General features: G+C 38.2%; 1 protein-coding gene across 1 annotated transcript in view; it reads right to left on the bottom strand.

The window, feature by feature from the left end:
* The window catches only part of LOC131029714 (chaperone protein dnaJ 13), a 248,737-nt gene that overhangs the window by 7,435 nt on the left and 215,151 nt on the right, over positions 1–26,151 (bottom strand). The gene's annotated exons all lie outside the window — the stretch shown is intronic.

Genomic DNA, 26,151 nt, shown 5'->3' with positions numbered 1-26,151 from the left:
TTATTATTAATTAATATATTAATTATCGACGAATGATTATTTGAAATTATTAAATATTTATTTATTCATTAAATATTATTATTTGATTAATATTCGTTGATAATAATATTCTGAAATATCCAAATAAAGAGGCCATAAACCCAAATATGCTAAGACTAAACTAGAAATTGATGCGGGAATTCAAACAACTCTTCTTTCTTCTTTGGAGACTTCCAGAATGAAAAGAACAAAAAAACCTTTTAGTCCGCCAGTCACAAGCCTTGGCTTCTAAGCGATGTCTTCATAAGACTTTTTTGGTAGGTAAGGTTTCTCCGGTTTCTTTGGAAGTTTCGAGGGGAGCAGATGCTTCCCCTCAAGACCAATGAGGATTATATCCTAGAATGTTAGGGGCTTAAATGCCCCTAACAAACGATGCTTGATTAAGTCACAAATGGACTTAATGAAGTGTGATGTGGTAATGGTGCAAGAAACTAAGTTAAATTTATCTTCTGCTGATAGGTTATTCTCTTCTTGGAAAGTATGGAATTTTTGTGCATCTTCTTCTTCAGGTGCTTCAGGCGGTCTTGCGATCCTTTGGAAAGATTCTAGTGTTCATTTTTCATTAATTGCTTCCTCATCCAATTGGATGCTTGGTCTGGTCAAGAGTAGAATATCTAATCTAAAATTCTGGCTTTTTAATGTTTATGGACCGTCTTGGGTTTTAGAAAAAAGAAACCTTTGGGAATTTTTGGTTTCCCTTGCTGCTCCGCTGCGTAATGTTTTTCTGATTTTTGGGGGGGATTTTAATGCAATTGCTAGTTTGGATGAAAAGGCTGGGGGAATCATCCCTAACAAACATTCTATGTCAAACTTTTGCCACTTTATTCACTCTTTAAATTTGGTTGATTGTAAACCTCTTAATGGGCCATTTACATGGACCAACATGTGGAGAGACTTTTGCCAAATCTCTGAAAGGCTGGATCGCTTTTTGGTTTCGGAAAATTGGTTCAATTCGGATCAGGATTTTGTTTCCTCAGTTCTCCCCTTTACTGGCTCTAATCATTTCCCTATTCTATTTACTATTTTCGAGGATAGGGCACCTAAGAAGTTACCTTTTAAGTTTGAGCCAATGTGGTTTCGGGATCAATCTTTTTTACCTTTATTAAAGCAATGGTGGTGCTCTGCCCCATTTTTTCCTGGGTCTCAGATGTTTCAACTTGTTAAGAAACTGGGCTTCTTAAAGCATAGGATTAGGGATTGGAATGTGACGCATTTTAAGAACATTTTTGGAGAAAAGGCCAGGATTCAAGAAGAAATTGAACAGCTTAATAAGAGCATTATGGCTTTAGGTATGTCCTCTCTATTGTATGATAGGTTAAAGTTGTTGAATCTTCAACTGACTGAGACTTTGGCTAGGGAAGAATCTTATTGGAGGCAGAAGTCTAGGGACCTCTGGCTCTCCGAAGGGGATCGAAATACTAAGTTCTTCCACTTCTCTTCTAAGCTCAAGAGGCTTCGTAGTCGAATTTCCTGTATTATTGATTCTAATGGTAATAGTTTGGTTGATGAGGATGATATTGCCTCTTGGGCCGTTAGGTTCTTTAAGTCACTTCTTACAGCGGATCCAATTGCGGTAGACAATGAGATTGTGAATTCGATCCCCTCATTAGTATCTCAAGAAGATAATAAGATGCTTATGGCTACCTTTACTTTGGCTGAGTTGAAAGAGATAGTCTTTTCCATGCATCCGGAAAAGGCCCCGGGCCCGGATGGTTTTACGGCTCTATTATTTCAGAAGTGTTGGGAATTTATAGGAAATGACGTGTTGTTAGCCTTGGAGGAATCCAGAAGAAATAGATCAATTTTGAGAGAGGTTAATACTACTCTTATTGCTATTATTCCGAAAGCGGACAATCCTAGCTCGTTTTCGGACTTTCGTCCGATTGCCTTGTGTACTACTTTATATAAAAAATTTACTAAGGCAATTTCGGTTAGGCTTTCTAGGCTCCTTCCTCAGATAGTTTCCTTGGAACAGGGTGGCTTTGTGCCTGGTCGGAAGACATCCGAAGGTGCGATTGTAGCTCATGAAATTCTGCACTCCATATCTCAACAAAAGGTTCCGGCCATGATTCTTAAGCTAGACATGTTTAAGGCTTATGATCGTGTTAACTGGTAGTCCCTTGTGACTGTTTTGTATCGTTTGGGGTTTTCGCGTTGTTGGGTCAAGTGGGTGTTTTCATGCATATCTTCTGCTCGCTTCTCAGTTTTGGTTAATGGTTCCCCTACGGGGTTTTTGCTTCCTCTCGAGGACTTAGGCAAGGGGATCCCCTGTCTCCTTTTCTGTTTATTCTTTTGGCAGAAGCGTTAAGTAGGGCCATCTCTAATGCTACAACATCTAGTTTATGGTCAGGTATTAAAGTGGATGGCCTCCTTTCCCCGCAATCCCATTGCTTGTTTGTTGATGACACGTTTCTATTTGGGGTAGCCTCTCTGAGGGAGGCTCGAGTTATAAAGAAAATTATCTCTGATTATGCTGTTTTTTTTGGACAAAGAGTCAATAATCACAAGTCCAAAGTCTTTTTCGTGAATGTCTTCCCCCCTAGTTAGGGATAGACTCATCCGCTTTTGGAGTTTTCAAGTAGGGACTTTTCCGTGTATGTATTTGGGCATTCCTTTCTTTCTGGGGTCGGAAAAGGCCTCCTTTTGGGATAAAGTTGTTCATTCAATAACCTCCAGAATTTCCTCCTGGAATCACAAGTGACTTACGATGGCTGGTAAGATCCTTTTAAGCAAATCAGTCTTGAATGCCATCCCCACATATTTGATGTCTATTTTGCAAGCTCCCTCTCAAGTTATTAAGGACATTAAGGTTTCCCTTAGGTCCTTCCTTTGGAATGATAACTTGGGAGATAGGAAGAAGATCCCTCTCCTTGCTTGGGACAATATTTGCCATCCCAAAGAGCTGGGGGGTGCGGGTATTTGCGATTTAGTTGTTCAGAATAACGCGTTGGGGGCAAAATTGGTATGGAAGTTATATGCAGACCCTCATAGCAAATGGGCTTCAATCATGCTTGCTAAGTATTTAAGGGGTGCTTCCAGAGAGAGGATTTTTACTGCTACATCTCTTCCAAAGGATTCTGCATTCTGGAACTTTTTGGTATCTTGTAGGAGGGTTGTTTTACCACATTTATCTTGGGTTGTCCATAATGGGAAAAAGGCCTAGTTCTGGGATGAAGTCTGGAATGGGCATCCTGCTCTTTCAGCTATCTGAGACTGGTCCCCTTTGCCCGGTATTCTATCAGATCTTTGGGAGCCTTTTGTTGCAGATTATTTTGACATTGTTTCCACAGGTCCATGTGTAGTGGCTAAATGGAAGAATATTCCTCCTTTGTCTATTAATACCAATCTTATACTTGCTTTTGTGGAAGAACTTCACAAAAGACCTCTTGTTTTTCACAATAAAGAGGACTCCTTGATCTGGATTAAGAATGCTGCAAGTTCATATTCAATTAAAGATGGTTATAATTCTTTGGTTCAGACTTCTTCACCCTCTTGCTGGCCTTCTAAGCTATTTTGGCATCCGGCTTGCCTTCCTAAAGCAGAGTCGTTTGCTTGGTTGGCAGTCCAAGATAAACTCCTCACTGGGATGCGATTGGACAGACTTGGGATTACAACAGTTTTTCTTTGTGTTTTCTGTGGTTATTGTATGGAATCCATGGATCACCTTTTCCTGTTATGTCCATTTGCTTCTGAGTGTTGGTATTGGCTGTTTGCAATGCTTGGTTGGTCTTCTGCTATTTGTCCTAATCTATTTTTGCAATTCATGGCCTGGCCCTTGTTGTTTTCCTCTTCGTTTTATTCATCCCTTTGGGTTGTGGCCCCATCACTAGTGATTTGGAATCTTTGGCTTGAAAGGAATTCTAGAATTTTCAAACATAAATCTGCCACCTTGATTGATGTAATTGGTAAAATCCAAACCTCCATTAGTGAGGTGGTGCATTCTTTCATCCATAAAAATTTAGATCACCTCAATTATTTCTCTCATTGGGATAATTGGGTCACTTGGAAATGGTCTTCACTTCGTCTGATGCCTACCCATGGGGCTATATCAGGTGGTCTATCTTCTCTTGTTAAACGTAAAATGGCTAAATGGAGTCCTCCTCCCTTCCCTTCATTCAAACTTCAGTTTGATGGGGCTTCTAAGGGGAATCTGAGAAGGTCTGGTGTTAGAGTAGTTATTTTTTATTATTCTTCGAAGATCATCAAAGCCGTGCGAAAACATATTGGTCAAGGTACTAATAATGTGGTTGAGTTCCAGGCTTTATCCTTTGGGCTTGATCTCGCTCTTTCATTAAATATTAAAGATATTGTTATTGAAGGCAATTCAATGGTGGTGTTTCAGGCGGTTGTAGCCAAAAAATGTCTCTCTTGGCATTTACAGTATTTTTTAGATCACATTCTTGTGCAATTAAAGTGCTTTTCCACTTTCTCTATCTCTCATTGTTTTAGGGAGATCAACGTCATTGCGGATTTCTTAGCGAATAAGGTTGTTGCTGAGGGTGCTGATTTCCTAGAAGTTTCTCCTTCGGACATTCCAATTTCTTGCATGAAGCTTATTTCTTAGCAGGCCCTCCTTTCACAAACCTACTTCATTTTCTATGCTTGGTGTGATTTTCTTTTGTTAGTGTTGTAGTGAAGGTGTTGGTCTTCGGGACAATATCTTTGTTGTTGACATTTCCTGTTAGAATTTCCTCATGAAGTAGGGAGATTGTTGTGGCTTCTACTATCGGATTGAGATTCCTACTATGCTATTGTCTTCTCCCGTCTCCTTGCTTTATGTGGTTTTTCACTTCCCTATATGGCTATAGGGGGGATGTTGTCTTGCCTTATGGCAGCATCTCTGTTGTAGCTATATTTGGTAGTACCTCCTCATTAAGTATGGAGGTTGGAGGGGCATCTTTTGATTGGCTGGTAGTGTTGGTACTGAATGGGCTTGTGTTTTTACTATCGATCTGTCCTACTTGGCTGCATGCTTGGTCATTGGTTATCTTTGTTGGTGGGCATTTCAATTTCCTTTCGATAATTTGGGGACTATTGGGTACCGGCACTCATTACATGTTAATGATTATCTTTTCGGCAGGGGTATGTTAGTAATAACTGTTAGATTCTTTGTTTTTTTGGTAATCATTTTTCTTTGTGGTCGGATGATTGATGCCTTTACCATGGGGTTTCGTATCTTAATGTTAGTAATTGATCCTTTCTTTGAATCATCTAGCATCGTGGTTGATTTGCGATTTAGGGAGTTGTATTTTAATGATTGGGGATGCTGTGAGCATGAGTTGGTTTCATCATTGCTTGAGCAGCTTCTTGCTTGCTGTTTTCTCTTATGATGGGAAGATAATTATGATCCAATGATCTTGTTCTCTGTTATAGTCTTGATGGCATTCAGTTATGGCATTCATTCTATCTTTGTTTTGTTTTCCTTTCTAACAAAATGCTTTGTTTTCTTTGGAGAGTTCTTGTCAAAATCGGTGGATGGTGGCTTTTTCTGAGGAATTGGAAAGAGTAGTTAACATGGTTTTGCAGAGGGTTTCTTATCCTGCTGTTACTTCTTTGGCTTTTGCTTTGGATTATTCTTTGGATCGGTCTCATCCTGCTTCTTGAGGGTCTTCATTATCCTTCTCTGCTTCTTATTTGGATTGACATATGTTTGCTCACCATTTTTGTGCTGGTAGGCTCACTTATTCTTGGTTCTCTTTTGGCTTTGAGTTTTGTTTTCTTCAAAGCCTTGGACTCATGTGGTGTATAGACAGGTTGGCTCTTGGGGTGTTGGCACTGAATTTTGTTGGACATCTTTGGCTCCATTTTGAGATGTTCTCTTCTAGACTAGTTCTCACAGCTTCCTTTATATCTAATGCGGTTGGCTATGTAGCTGGGGGGTTTATTTGGGATGCCTATGGGCTTTTGTAATGGGTAGATAGGCTTATGTTCTCTTGAGCAATACTTAAGGGTTTTCTTGCTGGTTCTTTCCCTTCAGTGCTCTTTGAACCAGACACCTGTAAAAAAAAAAACTAAAGATTTAATATAATTTTAGTGGTCTCATCCACTTTTATCAAAAAAAAAAAAAAAAAAAAAATTATTTGATGCTATTATTAATTAATTATTATTATCAATTAATAAATACTTATTAAAAAAAAGTTCATTTGTTAATGAACTCATTAAATGTATGGGCCCAAGGATCCCACGTAACCTTGTTGTTAGAAGGTGGTGACCCTTCCTTGAGTCACCACTTCCCCCTATATTATACTAAAGCACAAGTAATATTAAGATTCAGGAGAGAATCATTCAACAATTATGTCAGCAATAAGAAAGAAAAAAAAAGACAAAAAAAAAACGTCTACTATTATATTGTCTAGGAGTTACGTCAGGTACGAACCTGAGAACATATCACTGATAATATAATATAATTTAATGCTATTAACACCGTTTAGTACTGCTGATATCATATAGGATGAAGAAATTAATATAACATAATCTTCTTACCATAATATAACATAATGAAGTCAATACAACATAATGCTGGTAACATATTACAATACTGTAGTGCTGATATTTTAAAATATATTTAAGGTATTACATAATGTTGTTAATATAAGTTAAGCCAAGAATACGATCTAACATTATCTGATATAATGCTGCCAACAATTCCCCAAATCAGCAATTAAGCAATTAGTATGAGACACGTTTCCTCAAGGAAAGATTACTCCAAAGAGACATGACTATTGGGAGGTATAAAAAGAGAATGATGGGAAGAGGGAAAAAAGAAGGATATATCATCTACGATCAGATTAGAACAGAACTGTTATGGAGTTAAAGTGAGTAACATTTGTGTTCTTGGTGGTATGCATGGGATGTGCTTAACATGTATGCTTAATATATGAAGCCCGATAACATTCTTATGCAGAATTTAATAGTAATATAAATTTTGATAATAATTATAATAATAATAATATAATTATAATTATTATAATATTTTATAAGTTCTGCATCTGCAGTAATATAATGATAATATCTAAGAATAAATAATGTATATAAATATATATATAAACTATATGTATATTAATAATAAATATTAGTATATAAATCAGATGGAATGTTTAAGATTATATCAAGAAGAAGCCTACGTTCTTGTTATCACTGATTGGATTCATGTTAAAGATAGTTTTGTCTCCTAATCAATTTAGTTTAAGCCAAAGTATGTCGAGATGGATTAATTATGGTTAAAACAAACCTAAACTTAGTAGGGGACATTACAAGTGATACAACATGAAGGGAGACGGGAGGATAGCAAGCGAACTACGGTCTAGGAGCTTCAACAGCAGACTGCAGACTGCAACAGGTAAGTGATGTTTGCGGTTCACAGAGGATATATATGTGTGTGGACGTGTGTGCCCCACACACACATATATAGTAATGAATATTTTAATACATGTTAATGAATAGTTCTAGATATATGTTAATGAATATTTGTGAATATATGTTAATTTTTAGATGTTAATGAACTTTCCTGAGAACATTGTTAATGAATATTTTCTGAATATATGTTACCAAATACATGTTAATATAGGAATATGTAAAGGTAGATTATGGAATGAAAATGATAATGAATTGTAGAGTGTAATATGAATGATGTGGCTATATGATGGAGGCTATTGGGAAGAAATTCCCTTAGTCTAATGTAGGGGTTATGATAATCCCTGGTAGGCAGTATATACTGAGTATCTATATGCATATATGTTATGGCTTGGCTGACAAAGTTCATCCAAGAAGAGACGGATCTGGTCAGTCCCCTCTAATGGACTTGGATGGTGAGATGCATCATCCAAGGCAAGGAATCGATCATATATGATGGTCTTCCTTGGCATGGCTTGGGTGTAAGAAATTACATCCAAGACAGGAATCGAATTAACCTTCGATCTCCTGGATGGCTTGGGTGTAAGAAATTACATCCAAGACAGGAATCGAATTAACCTTCGATTTCTTGGATGGCTTGGATCTAAGAAATTACATCCAAGATAGGAATCGAATTAACCTTCGATTTGCTGGTATGGCTTGGAACCAAGATGGGTTCCAAGAAGGCGAGCTGCACAGCCGCCTATGGACATATCCCAGTATTGTACTCGTATCCTTTTTATTAAATAGGAATTGAGATTAGTGTTAATTAAGTAATGGAAGTTTAATTGCAGATTAGATTAGTTATATATTTGTTGCGCTCTAACAGTCTGTTTTGCTGGTCAATGATCTCTAACTAGTAGGGACATTACATAAGTGCAGATCTGATTTAAATAAGAAGTGCAGATCTAATTATGAAAGGTTGTGTCCCTTTTGAAAAGCAGAAATAATGAAGAGTTGGACTCTTTCAAAGGGTGTGTTTCTTGCCAAAGGGCATACATGATGAAGAGGTGTGACCTCTCCCTCACATTGAGAGATATAAAGGAAAGGAATCAAAAGGATCCAGTGAGATCACCATCGATTAGATTAGATCAAATCGGATAAGAACTGTTATCAAGTTACAGGCAGTAATATCCTTGCTCTTGGTGGTATGCATGATGATGTGCTTAATATGTATGCTTAATATATGAAGCCCGATAATGTTGTTATGCAGAATTTAGTAGTAATATTAATATAGACTACAATTTGTATGACACTCATACTTAATTTCATATATATTCATAATACCTGAGAAGTTAGCATACTTATAGTTTGAATCATGTTATTATTGTTAATATTTAAGAAGATGGGGATGAGATGTTCCAAGGAGGGGCAGTCTAAATCCAAGCAATAGGTTTAAGTCCCAAGATAGGGTGGGGATCATCGACCCATAAGCCTTGAGGGTATAGACCCAAGACAGGTAAGGGCTTGGATCTATAAACTTTGAGGGAACCTATTGTATTTGGTCTCTAAGCACCTTGGTAACATACATAGACCCTTCTCCCTTAAAACTGAAGTAGTAGCAGGGTCTGATATCTATATTAAGAACTATGAATAATGAAATTAATCATCTAATGAGGAAAATAAATAAGCACTTGTCAATAACTAATAAATTGAAGAATATCAATGATTGGCTTCATGATTAGTCTCTCAATCAATTTTAGTATATTGAAATAGATTAATTATGTTAATCAGGTAGGGGACATTACAAAAGCCTATGTAACTCTTATTTAAGGAAGCTTTTGCTCAGTTTAATATTGAATATCTTGCTAATCATTATATGTTATATTTTTCGTAATATTATGTGCATGACATTCCTCCAATTCTGTGTATTGTCTTTGCAATGCATTCTCTTTTATTATCTTTTGGAACATCTTTGGAGTTGCATCACTTAAAATTTGTCTCCCATCTCTAAGGACATTAGGAAAGTATGACAAAGGGTCATGAGTGAAAAGCCCTAATTTTCTATATTCAAGCATAAAATGAGTGACCGTATTAGATATAGACAAAGTTCATATGCCACAACAATATCACTCGGAAATGATATGAAGTGAGTTAAACTCAAATACCTAATCTAGGGTCCAAGATAGAATGCAATGGACAACCCAACCAAATAGATTTGATTAGGTTATATGCACAAACAATTTAATTAATAATAGTGATTAGAAACATGTAGAGTGCAATTGAACAAAAAAAAGTGGATAAGACATTTACAACATACATAGAATTGTAACAACAAAGTTCTATTTTCTAGTTCTACATATTGTCTCTTAAGAATAAATGTATGCTAGTTATGCCTTCATCACTCCTCTCTAACCTACAAATAATGGTTATGTGCATTAATATATGAAGATGAAACATCGGTTGGAACCAAGATGTTTCATATCCTACTTCAACTATCACAACTACCAAAGCATTTTAATGAAATGAGAAACTCCCTAAAATTTAACATCGTTTGATTACTACAAAGTATGCATGTAGAAAACATGTTGCATAAAGGATCAACAATGGATCTTTGGCACAAAAGAACTTGCACTCAGAAAAGATGATTGGGATGCACCAATAGACAACACAACACCAAAAGCCACACAACACAACACGACAAGAACGATTAAGCTAATGTGCCGGAAACTACCATAAGTCGGCAAACACAAGATGAGTCCACATGTGGGAAGATAAACATCCATTTTTGGGTAATGCAAGATTGTGCCAACCCAATGATGCCCCTACATTGGTATGCTCAAAGAGTCATGGTATATATCTATATATATATATATATAAAGAGAGAGAGAGAGAGAGAGAGAGAGAGAGAGAGAGAGAGAGAGTTGTTCTTATTGATTTTTTCTATTATGGCCTGATTTCAATATGTTGATTGATTTTAACAGGGCTATATTTTGGTTGTTCTCTTCCTCAATGTGTTATCCTTGCTTACTTCCATTGCTGCATAATTGGAAGTACATGTAGGGGTAAACTGAATAAAAATAGTAAGCTATAAACTTAGGGCCAGGAAAACTACTCATTTGATGAATTGTGGAAATAAATGTAAGCTCTTATTAAGGAGAAACTACTCGTTTTTCATCTTTCTATAACTCTTCAGTAGACAAGAGTAGGTGGGCTTAAACAAACACTTTCTTTTTCCATCTAGGAGGACATATATATAATTTTATTGTACATTTGATTTTTTAAATGAAACTTTGCTATGAGCATGTAAGTGATGGAAAAGAAAGACAGAAAGAAGAAACACATCATCATATCTGAAAAATATTTTTCCGGTCTAATATCATCTTCAAATCAGTACTATTAATCTTCTATGCCCCTATGGGTTCTTAAAAAAACTTTCCTAGTCAAAAGGTACTAAAAGACACCATTTATTTTTGGATCTATGAGTACAAAAAAATTAGTATTTATTCTTGTTATCAGACATGTAGGATGACATTTTGTTGTTGACAAGACTAAGTTTTCAGATCCAATTAGTAACTCTGACATCAGTTAAATGTAATGTCCCCACTTTGAAATACAAGTTAATGGTAAATAATAATAATAAGTTTTAAAACAATATACAAGTATAATTAGATATAATTAAATTTTAATTAAGTTAATGAATGGTCAAAAGACATGAAATGAAAAGTTGTGACTCCCTCAAACATGAGATATAAAAGGGACAAGAGAACCTCATCGAGGGGTATAATTTTGGGAATCAGAAGTGATGATCTGATTTAAATAAAAACTAAAAATCTGATTGTGAAAGGTTGTGTCCCTCTCAAAGGGCAGAAGTGATGAAGAGTTGCACTCTTCAAAGGGTGTGTCTCTTGCCAAAGGGCATCCATAATGAAGAGGTGTGACCTCTCCCTCACATTGAGAGATATAAAGGAAAGGAATCAAAAGCATCCAGTGAGAGGACCATTGACCAGATCAGATCAAAACTGTTATTAAGTTACAGGCAGTAACATCCTTGTTCCCGGTGGTATGCACGGGGATGTGCTTAATATGTATGCTTAATATATGAAGCCTGATAATATCCTTATGCAGAATTTAAAAGTAATATCGATATAGGCTGCAATATGAATGACAGTCATACTTAATTCCATCTACATTCATAATGCATTGAAGTTAGTACACTTCTAGCCCATTCCCTAATTTGTCATGCTCCCGACCTGATATGTGGTGAACAGAAAACCAATTGTTGAAATTGCCTTACAAAGTAAGACTTTCACAATTTCACGAATCAAACACAATCGCTTATCCCATGAAGTTGGGCTTGTTAGACAATACACAGCATCAGCCTAAAGGATCAGATCTCTTCTATAATGCAGAGACCATATCTATCATAATTGATCTGTAATAGAGGTGCGATTACAATCCTAACAACTGATTAGTCCTCATGGATTAACAAAGGGGCAGCGGTCAAACCATGAAAAGGCACGTCCCCATGGATTTGGAATTCATTCCATCTCAAACTCTTGAGGATGCAAACCCTCTTGGGAAGATCAGTTTCGGTGGTGAAAGATTCCACCCTAGCTGATAATTGGCAGTCACTCAGATTTCACAATTGGAGTTCAAAGATTGGATTCGGAGATTTGTGAGGTCTTAGTTGAAGACAAATTTCAAGTTTTTGTGATTCTGATTGAAGATTGGTCTATAAGTTATTTGGACACCTAATTGAATTTATTCTTGAGCAATATCATTGAAGAAGTTTTCCTGAGTATGATTTAATTGTTTAATGCTCATTAATATTGGGCGTTTGAGTTTGGGAAGAATACACTGATTATTGCTATCGGCTTCTGTGTTACTAACACCTTAAGCATAGAAATATAATTTATTGATTGGCATTTGGAAAGCAATAATAGTTTTACTAGCTGTGAAAGATTTCTAGCAGGTGACATGGGGAAGAATAATTTAATGTGCTGACCGCCAAATGTGACTACAGACTGAATATGAAGTATTCGTTCTTCTACCTTCCTGCTGTGTGGAAAGATTTCTTTTGAAGACATAAGAATTTTCAATATTGGTGTGGAATGTTTTGGATGTCAACCGCTTCAGATTCAGCTTAGCGAAGGGAAAATAAAGCATATCATAATATTATATGAATTGAAGGCATATATTATTGGGCTGATTAATATTGTGCTTGTGCATTATTGGGCTGATTAATATTGCTCTGTGGAGCTTGGCATTACCTCTTTGTAATCAAGTGCCTTCTTTTTGTATTGCAACCTCCATTATTATTGGCGGGGAGATAGATACCATCAAACTGGGGCAAGTGCAGATTTCTGGAGATTGATGTGATTCCAAGACTCTGGGTCTTCTCACTATTGTGACTGCTTCTTAATTGAACATTCTATGTTGTGGCTCTTAACTTCAGTGTGTGCTTCTTTCTCAGTCGGAGGACTCTTGTCTCGCCATGGCTAGGAGTTTTTGCAGGATGTGAACCTTTTCCTAAGCGTTTGGCACTCTCATTATTGCCATTTAATCTGATTTTGGTAATCTCTTGATAGCATGAAGAATACCATGGAATAATACTGATGAAAACTTGCTTAGGGGTTTTGAGATCAATTGGTGTTTTGTCTTAAAGGTGAATGAAAGAATATCGACATGAGGATCATGTAGTCACAAATAACGATTGGATAGAGGGTGGCAAACTGAAAGATTCTTTAACCAGCAAATACAATCCTTGACTAACATTTTCATTCCATTTATTTCTGCTATATATACTTGTTTCTCTTGCTGCACGTGGAAATTATGGAGAGGAAGAGTACCTTTACGGTGCAGTCTGATTTATGAGGCATTATTATGCTTTCAAGTTGAGCCTGCGCATAGTAGATTGCTAGATAGCTGAATGTGACTTGGTCACTGTGCATATCATTATTGTGATTTCTATTATTGAGGTCAGAAATAAGAACCTAACTCCTTGTATCTTGAGCTTAAGGATTAGCATGCAATAAAATCAACATAGTCACCTGGAGACGGGGATACTTGGAGACTAGTACTGATACAAGTACATCTAATTTTTAAAAATAAAAAACAGGGGTTCTTGGAGATGTCATTGTTTTTAATATAATCTAATAATTTCCAGAAAATATCATGACATAGAACTTTGAAAACAAGAACAGTAAATCAATCATACAAGAATAGTAAATAATAAAGGCAATTTATCTTCAAATCATTACAATGACAGGAAATCAGTAATAAATCTGTCTGTACTCTGATCCTTTCAAAAAGTCTACACCATCAGTAGATCTGATCACTATAACTTTGCATGGATTTTTGTATCATCCAAAATATCAACATGTCATGTCCCCACCATGTCACTCCATTAAAATGAGCAAACCAATATGATGTATCCATGCAAAAGCTCCTTGTATTATCTTTATAAGTCCTCATAATCAAGGGATATAAGGGCATATAATTAACTGAGTTAATAAATAGCTCTTACATCAATCTATGATATTTATAATACAAAAGAAAGACGACAGAGACAATGAGAGACATATCACTCTAATAAACCTGGTATTGATATATTAACAAACATCAAGCATATGATCACAAGCAGTAGTATCGACATAATGGTCAAGAAAAGCATCCGTCTACTTGGGATTAATTATCACAACCGAAGATGAAGTATTGGACAATTAGAGATGTAAGAATGGTCTAACGATAATATACTAATCGGAGATTTCAATGGATAACAAGTATTGATAATGACGACAATGATTTGCTAAAGAGTTCAAGATGCAGTGATGTGTACTCCAAATATGACCACAATCAAACAAACAAAGAAAATCATCTATTCGATATTGATAATCAGTATAAAAGAAGGTTAATCTAAAGATGAATATAATCATGAAGCACGGATAAGAAGATAGCGTAATGATCTTATCTTGATCAGTGACAGTATCGATTAATGATGAAAATCATTATGAAACAACGATTCGTATTGCTTAAGGTAAGAGGTAGTCATTAGTAATGAAAAGGCAATGGTCAAACAATGCCTCCCATACAAGTAGTTGTGTCCCAAGGAAAGTCCGTGTCTCTCCAAACCAAGGAAAGGGGAGTACAAAAGGAGGGTTCAATCAGGCATTGGAAAAAGAATAAGGAATCGGGAGGTAGGGAATGCTGAAGGATATACAAGGGGTGATCACTAAGAAAGATCACTGAAGAATTATATCTGGGTATAAACATTGAGGCCAGACAGCCGTAAGACATTAATACAGGTATGATGCAATTGTGGGAAACAAAATATATAATTCTGAATTATCTATATTAATTTAGATATAAGGTGATAGTAATAATATTGAGTTATTCATTCTATATATATATCTGAATTAATGACTGTAAGATGTATATTTGTTCATTCTGATTTACATAATAACTATGCTTAAATTGTAATCTGGTTTATGTATCTATTATTGATGATTTATTAAGGTATCTGATTATGGATTAAATTCATGCCTATATTGTTAAAGATGATATGTTGTTGGGTTTTGATCCTGAATCTTTGCTAATGCCATATCAAATTTAATACTTAACCCATAGATTACCATGATCTGATTCTTCGTTTTTCTCTAATACTTGCAAAGATAGGGAGTGTGTGGGCGAAAGGCAGAGTAAATCAGTCACATGGTGAAAATGTCCCAAGACAGGTAGAAAACCTTGAGGGAGCCGCATGTAGACTGTGTCATGTGCCCTTGGCACAGTAAATCTTCCATCTTGGAAGGGGAGTCTCATGGAATCTATGGGAAGTAAATCATACAACAAATTTACAATCTGTTCATCTTAAGTGAAAGAATCTTAACATTTCATTATTGGCATAAGTAAATAACTGATAGGTATGCACAATATTAGCTATGGTTGGGTAATATGGAAAAAAGTCAATTTGTATAAAGGATGAGCTCCTATTCCTAAATCCTAAAATTATTGCTAATTTATGTTTTTAGGGTGACTTTAGGAAGGGGTCATCACACAACATGAAACATAATGCAGGCTTATATAATTTATTTGCCTTCCCTTTTTTACTTTGAACATGTTTTGCCCTAAGTATTTTGCTGGGAGACGTCAATTTCTGGTCAGGAGACTTCGTAGATGGCGGCAGACGGCGACGAAAAGAACCCTGCACGTCAGGACATTTCTGAGGATGTCTCCATTTCCGAGATGTGTCTCAAGGGGTGGGAGACATGTCTCATGGTTACAATGAAATTACATTCTGATTTTAATCACAAAAATTAGTTTACATTTCCTTGGCATATTGAATACATGGATATGATTATTCTTTGAAATTACTAAATCTGCAATAAGAGAGACCATAACTTGCAAACAAACATTGAAAACATCTTCAGTTCAGACAAGTAAACTATTTGTCAAAATCCTCAGTGAGAAAAAGGTTAAAAATTGGGTGAAATCCACAGAGGATAATACACACTATTATCGAACGTATTCCTTTCCAGTTCAAGATATTAAACCAAGAACCTTTTGATGCAATATCTAGCACTATCAGATGTTTTATAACATATTTTCCTCATTCACTTCCTACCATTAAAAACTAGTTCAATACTTTACTACCCGTTGTGACCTATTTCACACATCACCCCGTTGCAAAATGGGGACCCCCAATAGTTTGCTTTTTAAGGTTTTTGGTCTTAGCTCTGCAATTTCATTAGGTCTTTTCGTTGAGAGTTTTAGGTTAGGTTTTTTGAGAGGTCACCCCAAGCCAAATAAAGAATTCTTGCTCAGATCGTTGTCAATGTGCTTAGAAGGGCTAAAGGATGAAGATCGCAATTGCTTTGAGTCAATTCTGATGACTTTATATTTTTAGAAATTCTGCTTTTTTGCTTTTTGGTTCTTTGGGACCAATCTAAGAGGCAACTTTTTTGGCTTGCTTTTTTCTTTTTTCTGCTTTTTTGAAAGTAGGTTTAGGGTTTGATCCCTTAGGTCGTGGCATCAGTGCCCATGTCTTCAAAATCAAAAATTTATTTCTCTCTGTGTAAAAAGCAAGGAAAAAGCAAGGACCTAGGGTTTTGTTCCAGAAGATCAAAACATGGCAGATCAAAACTTAAACATGGCAATGGAAGAAAGGTAGAAAGGATGTCTAATGAACCTCCAAGTCAACCTCGGTCAAATTATCCAAAGGGGCGTAAACTCATACCAGCACCAAGAAAGCACACTCGATGGAGATATAAAGCAAGGTGAAGGCAATGTGTAATTGTTGTCATTTTATGACACCCTTGGTCCATCAGTAAGAACCGATCAGAGATATGATCCATGGACCAGTGCTGCCCCAGTTGATCAAGGAGAAACGCAAAAGAATTATGGAGTATGAGGTGTTGCCTTGCCCGGAGGAAGTTCCTCCCTTGGCCTTTTCTTCCTTCCCCGAAACTCCGGAACCCTGAGGCTCTGAAGTTCCTTCTTTTTGCTACCTCTCCTTTCTTTTCCCGGAACTCCGAAAACCCGAGTTTCCGAAGTTCCTCTCTTTCTTTCCCCTTCTCTTTCGTTCCCCGGAACTCCGAAACCCCGAGGTTCCAACCTCTTTTTCTTCCCTTCCCCGAAACTCCGGAACCAACCCCGAGGTTCCAAAGTTCCTTTGCTAAGTTCCGCCTTTTCCTTGTCTCCTTCTCCCTTCCCCAGAACTTTGGAACCCCGAGGTTCCAAAGTTCCTAAGCTAAGTTCTGCCTTTTCCTTGCCTCCTTCTCAGTTCTCGGGAACTCCGGAACCCCGAGGTTCCGAAGTTCCTTTCCCTTGCCTTCTCTGGGACCTCAAAACCCCAACATTCCGAAGTTTCCTCCTAGCCCTTTTTCCTTTCTTTCTTCGGAACCCCGAGGTTCCGAAGTTCCTTCCTTAGCCCTTTTTTCAGTTCCCCGGCTGCTCTCCTTTCTCCTTCCCGGAACCCCGAGGTTCTGAAGTTCTTTCCAAGTCATCAACACTCAAAGCTTTAAATGCTCCGACGACTTTTGTGACTTGTGCACCTTCTTTTGTGGAGCCACAGGGGTGCATTTAATGTTTTTGGCAGAATTTCCATCAAGAGAGGTACGGGGCCATGCTTGTTGTGGTGACTTATGTCATGTCTGCATGCTCTGACTTTGGAAGGTCAGTCAATCCACCCTTCTCAAGGTTGCCTTTTGTGGGTATGGCTAGGTTGCTTGCATGTACAGAAGTCAAGTGCATGCACTTCCCTACACTCCCAGACTGACATTTCCCTACACACACAGGGGTCATGATCACTCTTGTAACCATTTTTCTATATAAAGGTTGTTAAGGCTCATTGTAAAGGGTTCTCTCCCTGCTGGCTTGGGTTATTCTATGCTCTCTCACTTCTCTTGTATTATTATATATTTTGCAACTGTAAGTTGGCCATTCGCCTTATAATTAATTGAAATCACCATTCTTGCCTTCCTTCAACTTATGTATACTGTCGAATTCTAACCTCCATACATGCGTTGGGGTCACTCATACAACTGAAGTTTGTGCATCTCCTAGGTATTTCAGTTGATTCTTTGTCATTCCAGGTAAGGAGAGGAACAATCTCTCCTTGGTGCATCACCTCCTTTTGTTTTAAGCATTTCTCTCTTCCCTTTACCTCTGCAAGTTGTTAGAATAGGCTTAGAAGTAAGTTTTGAAGTGTTGTGTTGGTTCAACACCTGCACCTAGATTGAGAAGGAAGTCGGCCTTCTCTGAAGATTCAACCCCCTTGCGCAAGGTCCCACACTTCGGGGTTGTTTCCATGTTTCACAAGGTTGCTAAGTTGATAGCTCAGCAAGGGTGCAAGCTTTTGTGATAGTAGTTTTTGGCACGCCCAGTGGGACTCAATTTTGACATACATACTAAGGATTCAGTGATGTTCTTAGTGTCACAACCTTTAGAGGCAGTCACGTTTTAAGCACTTGCCGACTCTACTTGAGGTCCAGTTCTTGTTCATACGAAGCTCATAACTCGAGGACTCCGGAACCCCCAGGTTTCCAAGTCATCGCAACTCTCACAACTATGGAACCTCAAGGTTCCAAAGTGCGCAACTCCGGAGGTCCGGAACCCCGAGGTTCCGAAGTATTTTCTCAACAGGTCCACTGCTTGCTCATAACTTGTTGTAGCTCTGGATTTCATGCCCAGAATTCATACAAGGGCGTCTTCTAGAGGTAGTTTCCAGTTCAAAGAGCTCTCATCTTCAGGCACTAGGAGGAGAGGTAGACCTTCATTGTCACCAGTTAGGGAGGTTAGGGTTGTAAACACTCCATCTCCTCGGTCTCATTCTACCCCTCCATTTACAAGACCATTGCTGTCAAGGGCTCCCACCACTCATATCAATAGACCATTGTTTCACATGGCAAGGAATCAGGTTTTTGTTACCTTCAATGGGGGGAGTCCCCTTATTTTGACTCAATGGAATGATATACCAGTGGCTGCGTTGAAGAGTATACCATACTTCACTGGTGAAACAACTACTACCCCCATTGAGCACATTCAAGACATTGAAAACATCTGCTATGTCCATAATATCACTCAGGATGATGTTGTTGTCAGACTCTTAGCCACATCTTTGAAAGGCAAAGCTTTGCAGTGGTATAGAGGGTTGTCGTCTAGCTCCATTCACAATTGGGATGAATTGGGGGAGAGGTTGTGCAACCATCTCGAAGACAAAAGTGATCACCTATCACTTGTGGAGCAGTTGACTACGATCAAGAGGGCACCCCACGAGTTCATGGGAGATTTCAATTTCAAATTCCATAAGACATGGAATAGAATTCCTGCTCTAGTGAAGCCATCTCCAAATCATGCCTTCTTGTATTATCTTAGAGCTCTCAACAGCGATATAGCTGTCATGGTACTGTCAATGGGTGGAGACTCTTTACCGAGTGCATATGACATAGCCATAAGGGCCGAAAATTGTTTGATTCAGGCTGGGAAGATAGCTCCAAGGCCTTGAATGCCTCTCTTCCCAGAAGCTCCTACTCAACAACCCACCTTGGCTCCTATCCCCATGGCACCCTCAGGACAATCATCCACACCCTCTACATCCTCCAATGAGCTACATGAGGTGAAGGCTCTATTGCAAAATTTTAGCAATGAGTTGGTGACACTAAAGAGGCAACAAGCCCAGCATAGCAGACCTTATCAGGCACAAAATTAGAACTATCAACAGAATAGGCCACCCTTTCAAGGGAAAAACCAATGGAACAATGTCAGGCCTCCGAAGTTCCCTCCTAGCCTTTCTTCCTTTCTTTCCTCGGAACTCCGAAACCCCGAGGTTCCGAAGTTCTCTTCCTTTGCTTCGCTTCTTTCCCAGAGCTCCAAAACCCCGAGGTTCCGAAGTTCTCTTCCTTTGCTTCGCTTCTTTCCCAGAGCTCCAAAACCCCGAGGTTCCGAAGTTCCTTCCTTAGCCCTTTTTAAAGTTCCCCGAAACTCCGGAACCCTGAGGTTCAAAAGTTCCTAGTTGCTCTCCTTTCTCCTTCCCGGAACCCCGAGGTTCCGAAGTCCTTTCCTTGTCTTCCCCACTTCGGGAACTCGAGTTTCCAAAGTCCTTGGACTTCTTTCTAACTGGCGACACTTCCGGATGGCGTGATCAACACCCAAAGCTTTAAATGCTCCAACGACTTTTGTGACTTGTGCACCTTCTTTTGTGGAGCCACAAGGGTGCATTTAATGTTTTTGGCAGGATTTCCATCAAGAGAGATATGGGGCCATGCTTCATGTGGTGACTTATGTCATGTCTACATGCTCTGACTTTGGAAGGTCAATCAATCCACCCTTCTCAAGGTTGCCTTTTGTGGGTATGGCTAGGTTGCTTGCATGTACAGAAGTCAAGTGCATGCACTTCCCTACACTCCCAGACTGACATTTCTCTGCAAACACAGGGGTCATGATCACTCTTGTAACCATTTTTCTATATAAAGACTGTTAAGCCTCATTGTAAAGGGTTCTCTCCCTACTGGCTTGAGCTATTCTATGCTCTCTCACTTCTCTTGTATTATTTTGTATTTTGCATCTGTAAGTTGGCCATTGGACTTATAATTAATTGAAATCACCATTCTTGCCTTCCTTCAACTTATGTATGTTGTCGAATTCTAACCTCCATACATGCGTTGGGGTCACTCATACAACTAAAGTTTGTGCATCTCCTGGGTATTTCAATTGATTTTTTGTGTCATTTCGGGTAAGGAGAGGAACAATCTCTTCTTGGTGCATCACCTCCTTTTGTTTTAAGCATCTCTCTTCCCTTTACCTCTGCAAGTTGTTAGAATAGGCTTAGGAGTAAGTTTTGATGTGTTGAGTTGGTTCAACACCTGCACCTGGATTGAGAAGGAAGCCGACCTTCTCCGGAGATTCAACCCGCTTGCGCAAGGTCCCACACTTCGAGGTTGTTTCCATGTTTCACAAGGTTGCTGAGTTGATAGCTCAGCAAGAGTGCAAGCTTTTGTGATAACGATAACCACAAGCATGAAAGTTCGCCATGTCTTGCTTTGGCCAAAGAATGGCGAAGTCTGCCATGAAGTGGTTGTAAAAGGTTATAGTCCGCCCTTGGACCAGCACATACAAACATGGCACAATTCTCTCCAAGTCCACTTATGGTCAAGGAGGTTTGGAAGATGGTTATTGAAGTCCGCCCAGCTCAAAGGAAGGATGTCCAAACATCCATTAAGTCCACCCTATGAAGAAATGGCCAATGGACCTTGAACTCTGCCAGAAGAATGTCCAAGGAAGATCCAAGTTCACCTTGTCCAAAGGAGGTATAAACTTCGCCCAAACATGAGAGGAGATGGCTAATGAAAGGTAACGTCCGCCTTGTCTAAAAGTCTCTAAGTTTGCCATATGCTAAAAGAAGTTAAAGTTCGCTCAAGCAAGAGAAAACATGTCAAAGACAAAGCAAAGTCCGCCTAGAGAAGATGGCATATGGAAGGTAAAGTCCGCCTTGTCCAATGGAGGTTGAAGTCCGCTCAAGACCAAGAAAGATGAACTTGTCCAAATAATGGCAAAGTCCGCCATGTCTTGTCCAGCTCAAAGTCTGCCATGAAGAGGTGTGTCCAATAAAGCATGAAAAGTCCGCCCTCTTAGCACTATCGAAACATGAGCAAAGTCTGACTTGCCTATGAAAAAGATGTCCAAGCTTCCATGAAGTCCGCCCACTCTTGGCTAAACACACTTCAAGGTTCGTTCAAGAAGAAATTAAAAGGTGGCAAGGTAAATTACACAAGGTTTGAAAGTTGGCAAGACATTAGACCTTCAAGTTCGACCTAGGCATAAATGGAATATGTGAAGATGGCTAAGCAAGATGAAAAGTGCGCCCATCACCTATGGGTTAGACATGAAGATAACCAACTTGCCATGATGAAGAAAGGAAAATGGCTAGAGAAGTAAACAAATTTGGCATAAAACACATGAGATTTACCATCAAAAGACAGACAAATTTGAAATCAACTATTGAAGGGTTAATTAATTAAATGGGTTGGAAAAATAAAGCTTGACATTTCAAAAAGAATTATATTTTTCCAACACTTCAGAATTATTTTCGGAGGAAAAGAAAAGATTTTCAAAAATTCAACACTTAGAAAAATTGTGGAATTTGAGAGAAGAATCTAGAAGATTCCTTGTTTCTTTTTTGGCTAAGGATGAAAAATAAAACTTTCCAATCTGAAGGAGATAAAGCAAGGCCAACTTTGATGAACCTAAGGAGAAAACATAAAAAAAAAAAACGCTTAAAGCTTCTAGAAATCGAACTTCTCAACTCTATATCAACTCAACCTATCACTTCAAAATTCATTATCAAGTTCAATGAGGGTGAAAGATAGGTTTTGAAGGTGAATTTTCAAGGTGAATTCTAGAAGACAAAGATAAATTTCTTAGTTCAAGAGAAATTTTTAAGTGTTGGAAGACAAAATTTTCAAGAGAAACAAAGTGCTTTTTTTGAGTTTAAGACAGAATTAAAAACAAATTTTCACCAAATCAGTCAAAGAAAATCCCAGAGGTTCAAGAAATTCATATTCTTGACTAATTCCTTCTATCTAAACCATTTATTTCTTGAAATTTACTAAGGACTTAGCCAAATTCCTCTCCTTTCAGTTTGATTTTTCACAAGAAATTTAGCTTTTTAATAGGCTGAAAAAGAAATTTCTGAGATAAAACATACAAAATCAGACTTAGAACCTTCGAATTTTCTCGAAAATAATATTGAATTTTCATGTGTATTGCAGGTTAATGACCACCAAAGGAGTACCTTCCAGGAAAGCTCAGATGAAGTTCGCCAGTAAAGGGTTGCAGCCGGAGTCAAAGATCAATTCCAAGTGGAAGAATGTCACAAATACCAACCTCAGGCATGTAGATTTCAAAGACTTCAAAAAGACAAAGTGCAGGCACGATGGATACTTGCCAACACCTATTGCTCGCCGGATGATGAGAAATGGCATCGTCCAAGCAGCTGGATTTCCACCAGCCATGGAGTCTGTTGAACTGATGGTCGAATGTGCTATTCACTACAACTCACGAGAAAGAGAGTTCATTGTACCTGATGGAAGAGTTTTAGCTCATCTCGGAGAGTTGGCCATTAGAGAAGCGTTTGGGATACAAAACTACAACAGGACCTCATATAAAACCAAATAAAAAGCCTAGGGCTTCCCCCTCAAGAAAGTGTCGAAGAAGCTATTGCGCACAGACTTTAAAGAAGAATATGGTGACATCATACTAATCTGAACAGAATAATGGGCAGCCCTCAAGGTGCACCATTCGAAACATGGATGTATTAGTTCATCGATGAGATCACCTCAGAAGTCAAAATGTTCAACTGGTCCCGAATAATCAGTGATAATCTAGATGGACAACAGAAGAACTTAGAAAAGACAAAATCATTTTACATGAGCTACTACATTGTCAACCTGTTGGTCAGAAATTACAGGTACACAGGATTGATTTGCAAAGGTGTAGTAGGCAATGGTGAAATGAGTTCAAGTCCTATGACTATTAACCGCAGTTGCAGCTTAGTGAAAAGACCCACTTTAAGCAGGTAAATGATGCATTCCTGATGTATATCACATGCACACTACAAGGAGGAACTCATCAGAGGCTTTCTCATGAGGTCAAGAGTTTGATTAGCAAGTATGGATCTTGGTTTATCCAATTTCCAAAATTCACATACATAAGAGTTCAAGGTTTTACTGGTTGTCCTTACCGGCTTCCAATCTATCCTACCAACAAAATAGTCCTGCAAGAGGTCTTTAGACAGTTGGAGACGTATCAGAACTTCCAAAGAGCCAAGCAGAAGGTAGCTATTTTTTTTCCTTTCTTCATCAGAAATATGCTAGAGTCTTGTCCAATAGCACAGGCAGCTAAGAGTGCCAAGCTTGAGATGCAATGGTACCCTTTCACATTCTACCGGTCTGGAGCCGATTATGACCCTCACAACAATATTGGGGCAGTAAATGGAGAAAGGTACAGACATAGAGTAAACTTGGAAGACTTTTGGGAAAATGTTGTTGATGAGTTTGACACCAGGAAAAGGCTATGGTTCAGACTACTAGTAAGCTTGATCATAACTATTGAACTTTTTCATCTGTCGGATCAGTTGGAAGATTATGGAGAATACACTCAGCCTCGCTTTGACATGAATGCACCTCTTCCTCTTGTGAGATGGTCTAAACGAGAGCATGTAGATTCGGCTACCTTAATGAGGACAGTGGTCAAGTATTTGAAGTGGTGGGTCAATCAATAGGTTCATGGGCTAAGATGAAAGAATATAACATTGACTTATAACCTGATGGGTGAAATAGAAGAATATTCTTCAAATGCAGAAGCATCCCAAAATGCCGAACCCATTGAAAGCACTAACTCTAGGAAAAAGAAGAAAGCAGTTGGAAGCTCTTCAAGGACAAAGGGCAAGACAGTTATAAATGAAGGACCTTCTTAGAAGAAGCAAAGGCATGAACCATCTCGTTCTGCTGCATCTGGGAATAGAAACAATGTATTAACAATTGATGAGTCATTGGATGAGATAAAGATTCCTTCTCCAATCCATGGGGAAAATGTAGAGTCAATTCAGTAGGAAGATGAAGAACCTCCATCTCCTACAGGCACAGAAATATTGGAGTCAAATAATGAAATGGATATCTGGGCAATGAATTTCAGGAGGGAATGTATCCGCTCTTCGAGGAGGCCAGAATATGCCATGTGAAGAGAATGATCAAGAAGAGGAAGGCATTGAGCAGCCTACAGTTCCTGACTGGTTGAAAAAAAAATTGAAAGTAAAAGCACCAGTGGAAGTTCAAGAAGAATAAGATGACACGGCCGATTTCTTGGCCAAATTAGGAGATGTTGCTGCAAAGAAGCCTGCCAAGAAGTTTTCCACAATCTAGAGAGATGAAACAGGCTGCCGAACAATTCAGATTGTTGTACCAAAAGTAAACAAGTCAAAAGAAGATATAACCCATCAGGAGTGAGAAATTACAACCTTTGACTTAGGACCAACTACCAAAGGTCAAGAGGTGGAAGACTTAGACAATTCAATCCCTTCCATAAGTAGGAGCTGATTGATAAGGAGATAATTGCATCAAGGGTTGCCTATGATTTTAATGTATGGAATTGGGCATTAGTTGCACGTGGGTCTTGGAGAAGCTAAAGGCTGAAAGTGTCAAGTCCGAGGAGCAGATTAAAGAAATACAAAACAAAATTCTCCTTGTAACTGCTGATTTGCTTGAAAAAGAAACCATCCGAGAAAGCGATATGCGGTTGGAAAATCTCAAGCTCAAAACTCAAGAGATTTTCATCACCGTCACAGGGCCAGTCCTGAAGAATAATTTGACCAAGGCATCAGAATTCTTATCCATCCGAGATGCCTTCCAAAAATAGGAGTTGGAGTGGGAAATTGCTTTTGCCGTGCAGACGACTTCGACAGATGGGAATACAGGATCAATATGCTGCCACATGTCACCATGGAGGAGGTCAACGTGACTATGTCCAGATTCATTGAACACACTGCCAATCAGCAGGATAAGGATGTGCCTTCCTAGGAAATGGCTATTCACACCACTTGTCTCGCATGCACTTGTCTTTGGTTTTATTTTGGGAAACTCTATCTAGGGTTGTGTTGTCTTGATCTCAGACGTTGATCTTAGATTGATCTCGGCCTTTCATTCATTTTTCAAAACTCTATATAAACCCTCACTCTCTCATTTCATTGTGTTGTGGAGAGATTTATGAAATTGTTGCTTAGAGCTACTTGAATAATAAAAAATTCATTTGTAGATTTGCTTTTAAGTCTCATTGTTATTAAGTGGTTGCATGGTTGCATACTCTCTTCAACAATAGAATAGATTTACTTAAAGTAGATTTGCTTTCAAAGTTGTTAGATGAATGAAGGATTTGATAGTTTAGATTGGTGAAACTTTGCTCATACTTTCTTTGGATGGATGATTTTCGTTCAATGTGTAAAGTTAGTCTGAGCTTATGATGTGGATGCTTTAACTTTTACTTGGAGTAAATATTGTTCGATTGATGATATTATTCACAAGTATAGAAATCTTAAGCACAACCTTAGAAGATTGCACCCGCTTTGCATAGTTGTCCAAGAGTGGCGAAACAAAGTGTCGTAATTGGTTTCACCCAGTCTTTACCATCTCTTGAGTTCATAGGAGTAGCATAGAACTTCCGAACCCTTATCCTTTTTATCCTTTTTTTTTAGGAAGTCCAAAATTCGAAAAATCCAAAACCAAAAAAAAA

Source organism: Cryptomeria japonica, chromosome 9 (assembly GCF_030272615.1).
Source record: "Cryptomeria japonica chromosome 9, Sugi_1.0, whole genome shotgun sequence".
In the NCBI taxonomy this organism is placed as follows: domain Eukaryota; kingdom Viridiplantae; phylum Streptophyta; class Pinopsida; order Cupressales; family Cupressaceae; genus Cryptomeria; species Cryptomeria japonica.
This window is presented reverse-complemented; position numbering and strand designations above follow the sequence as displayed.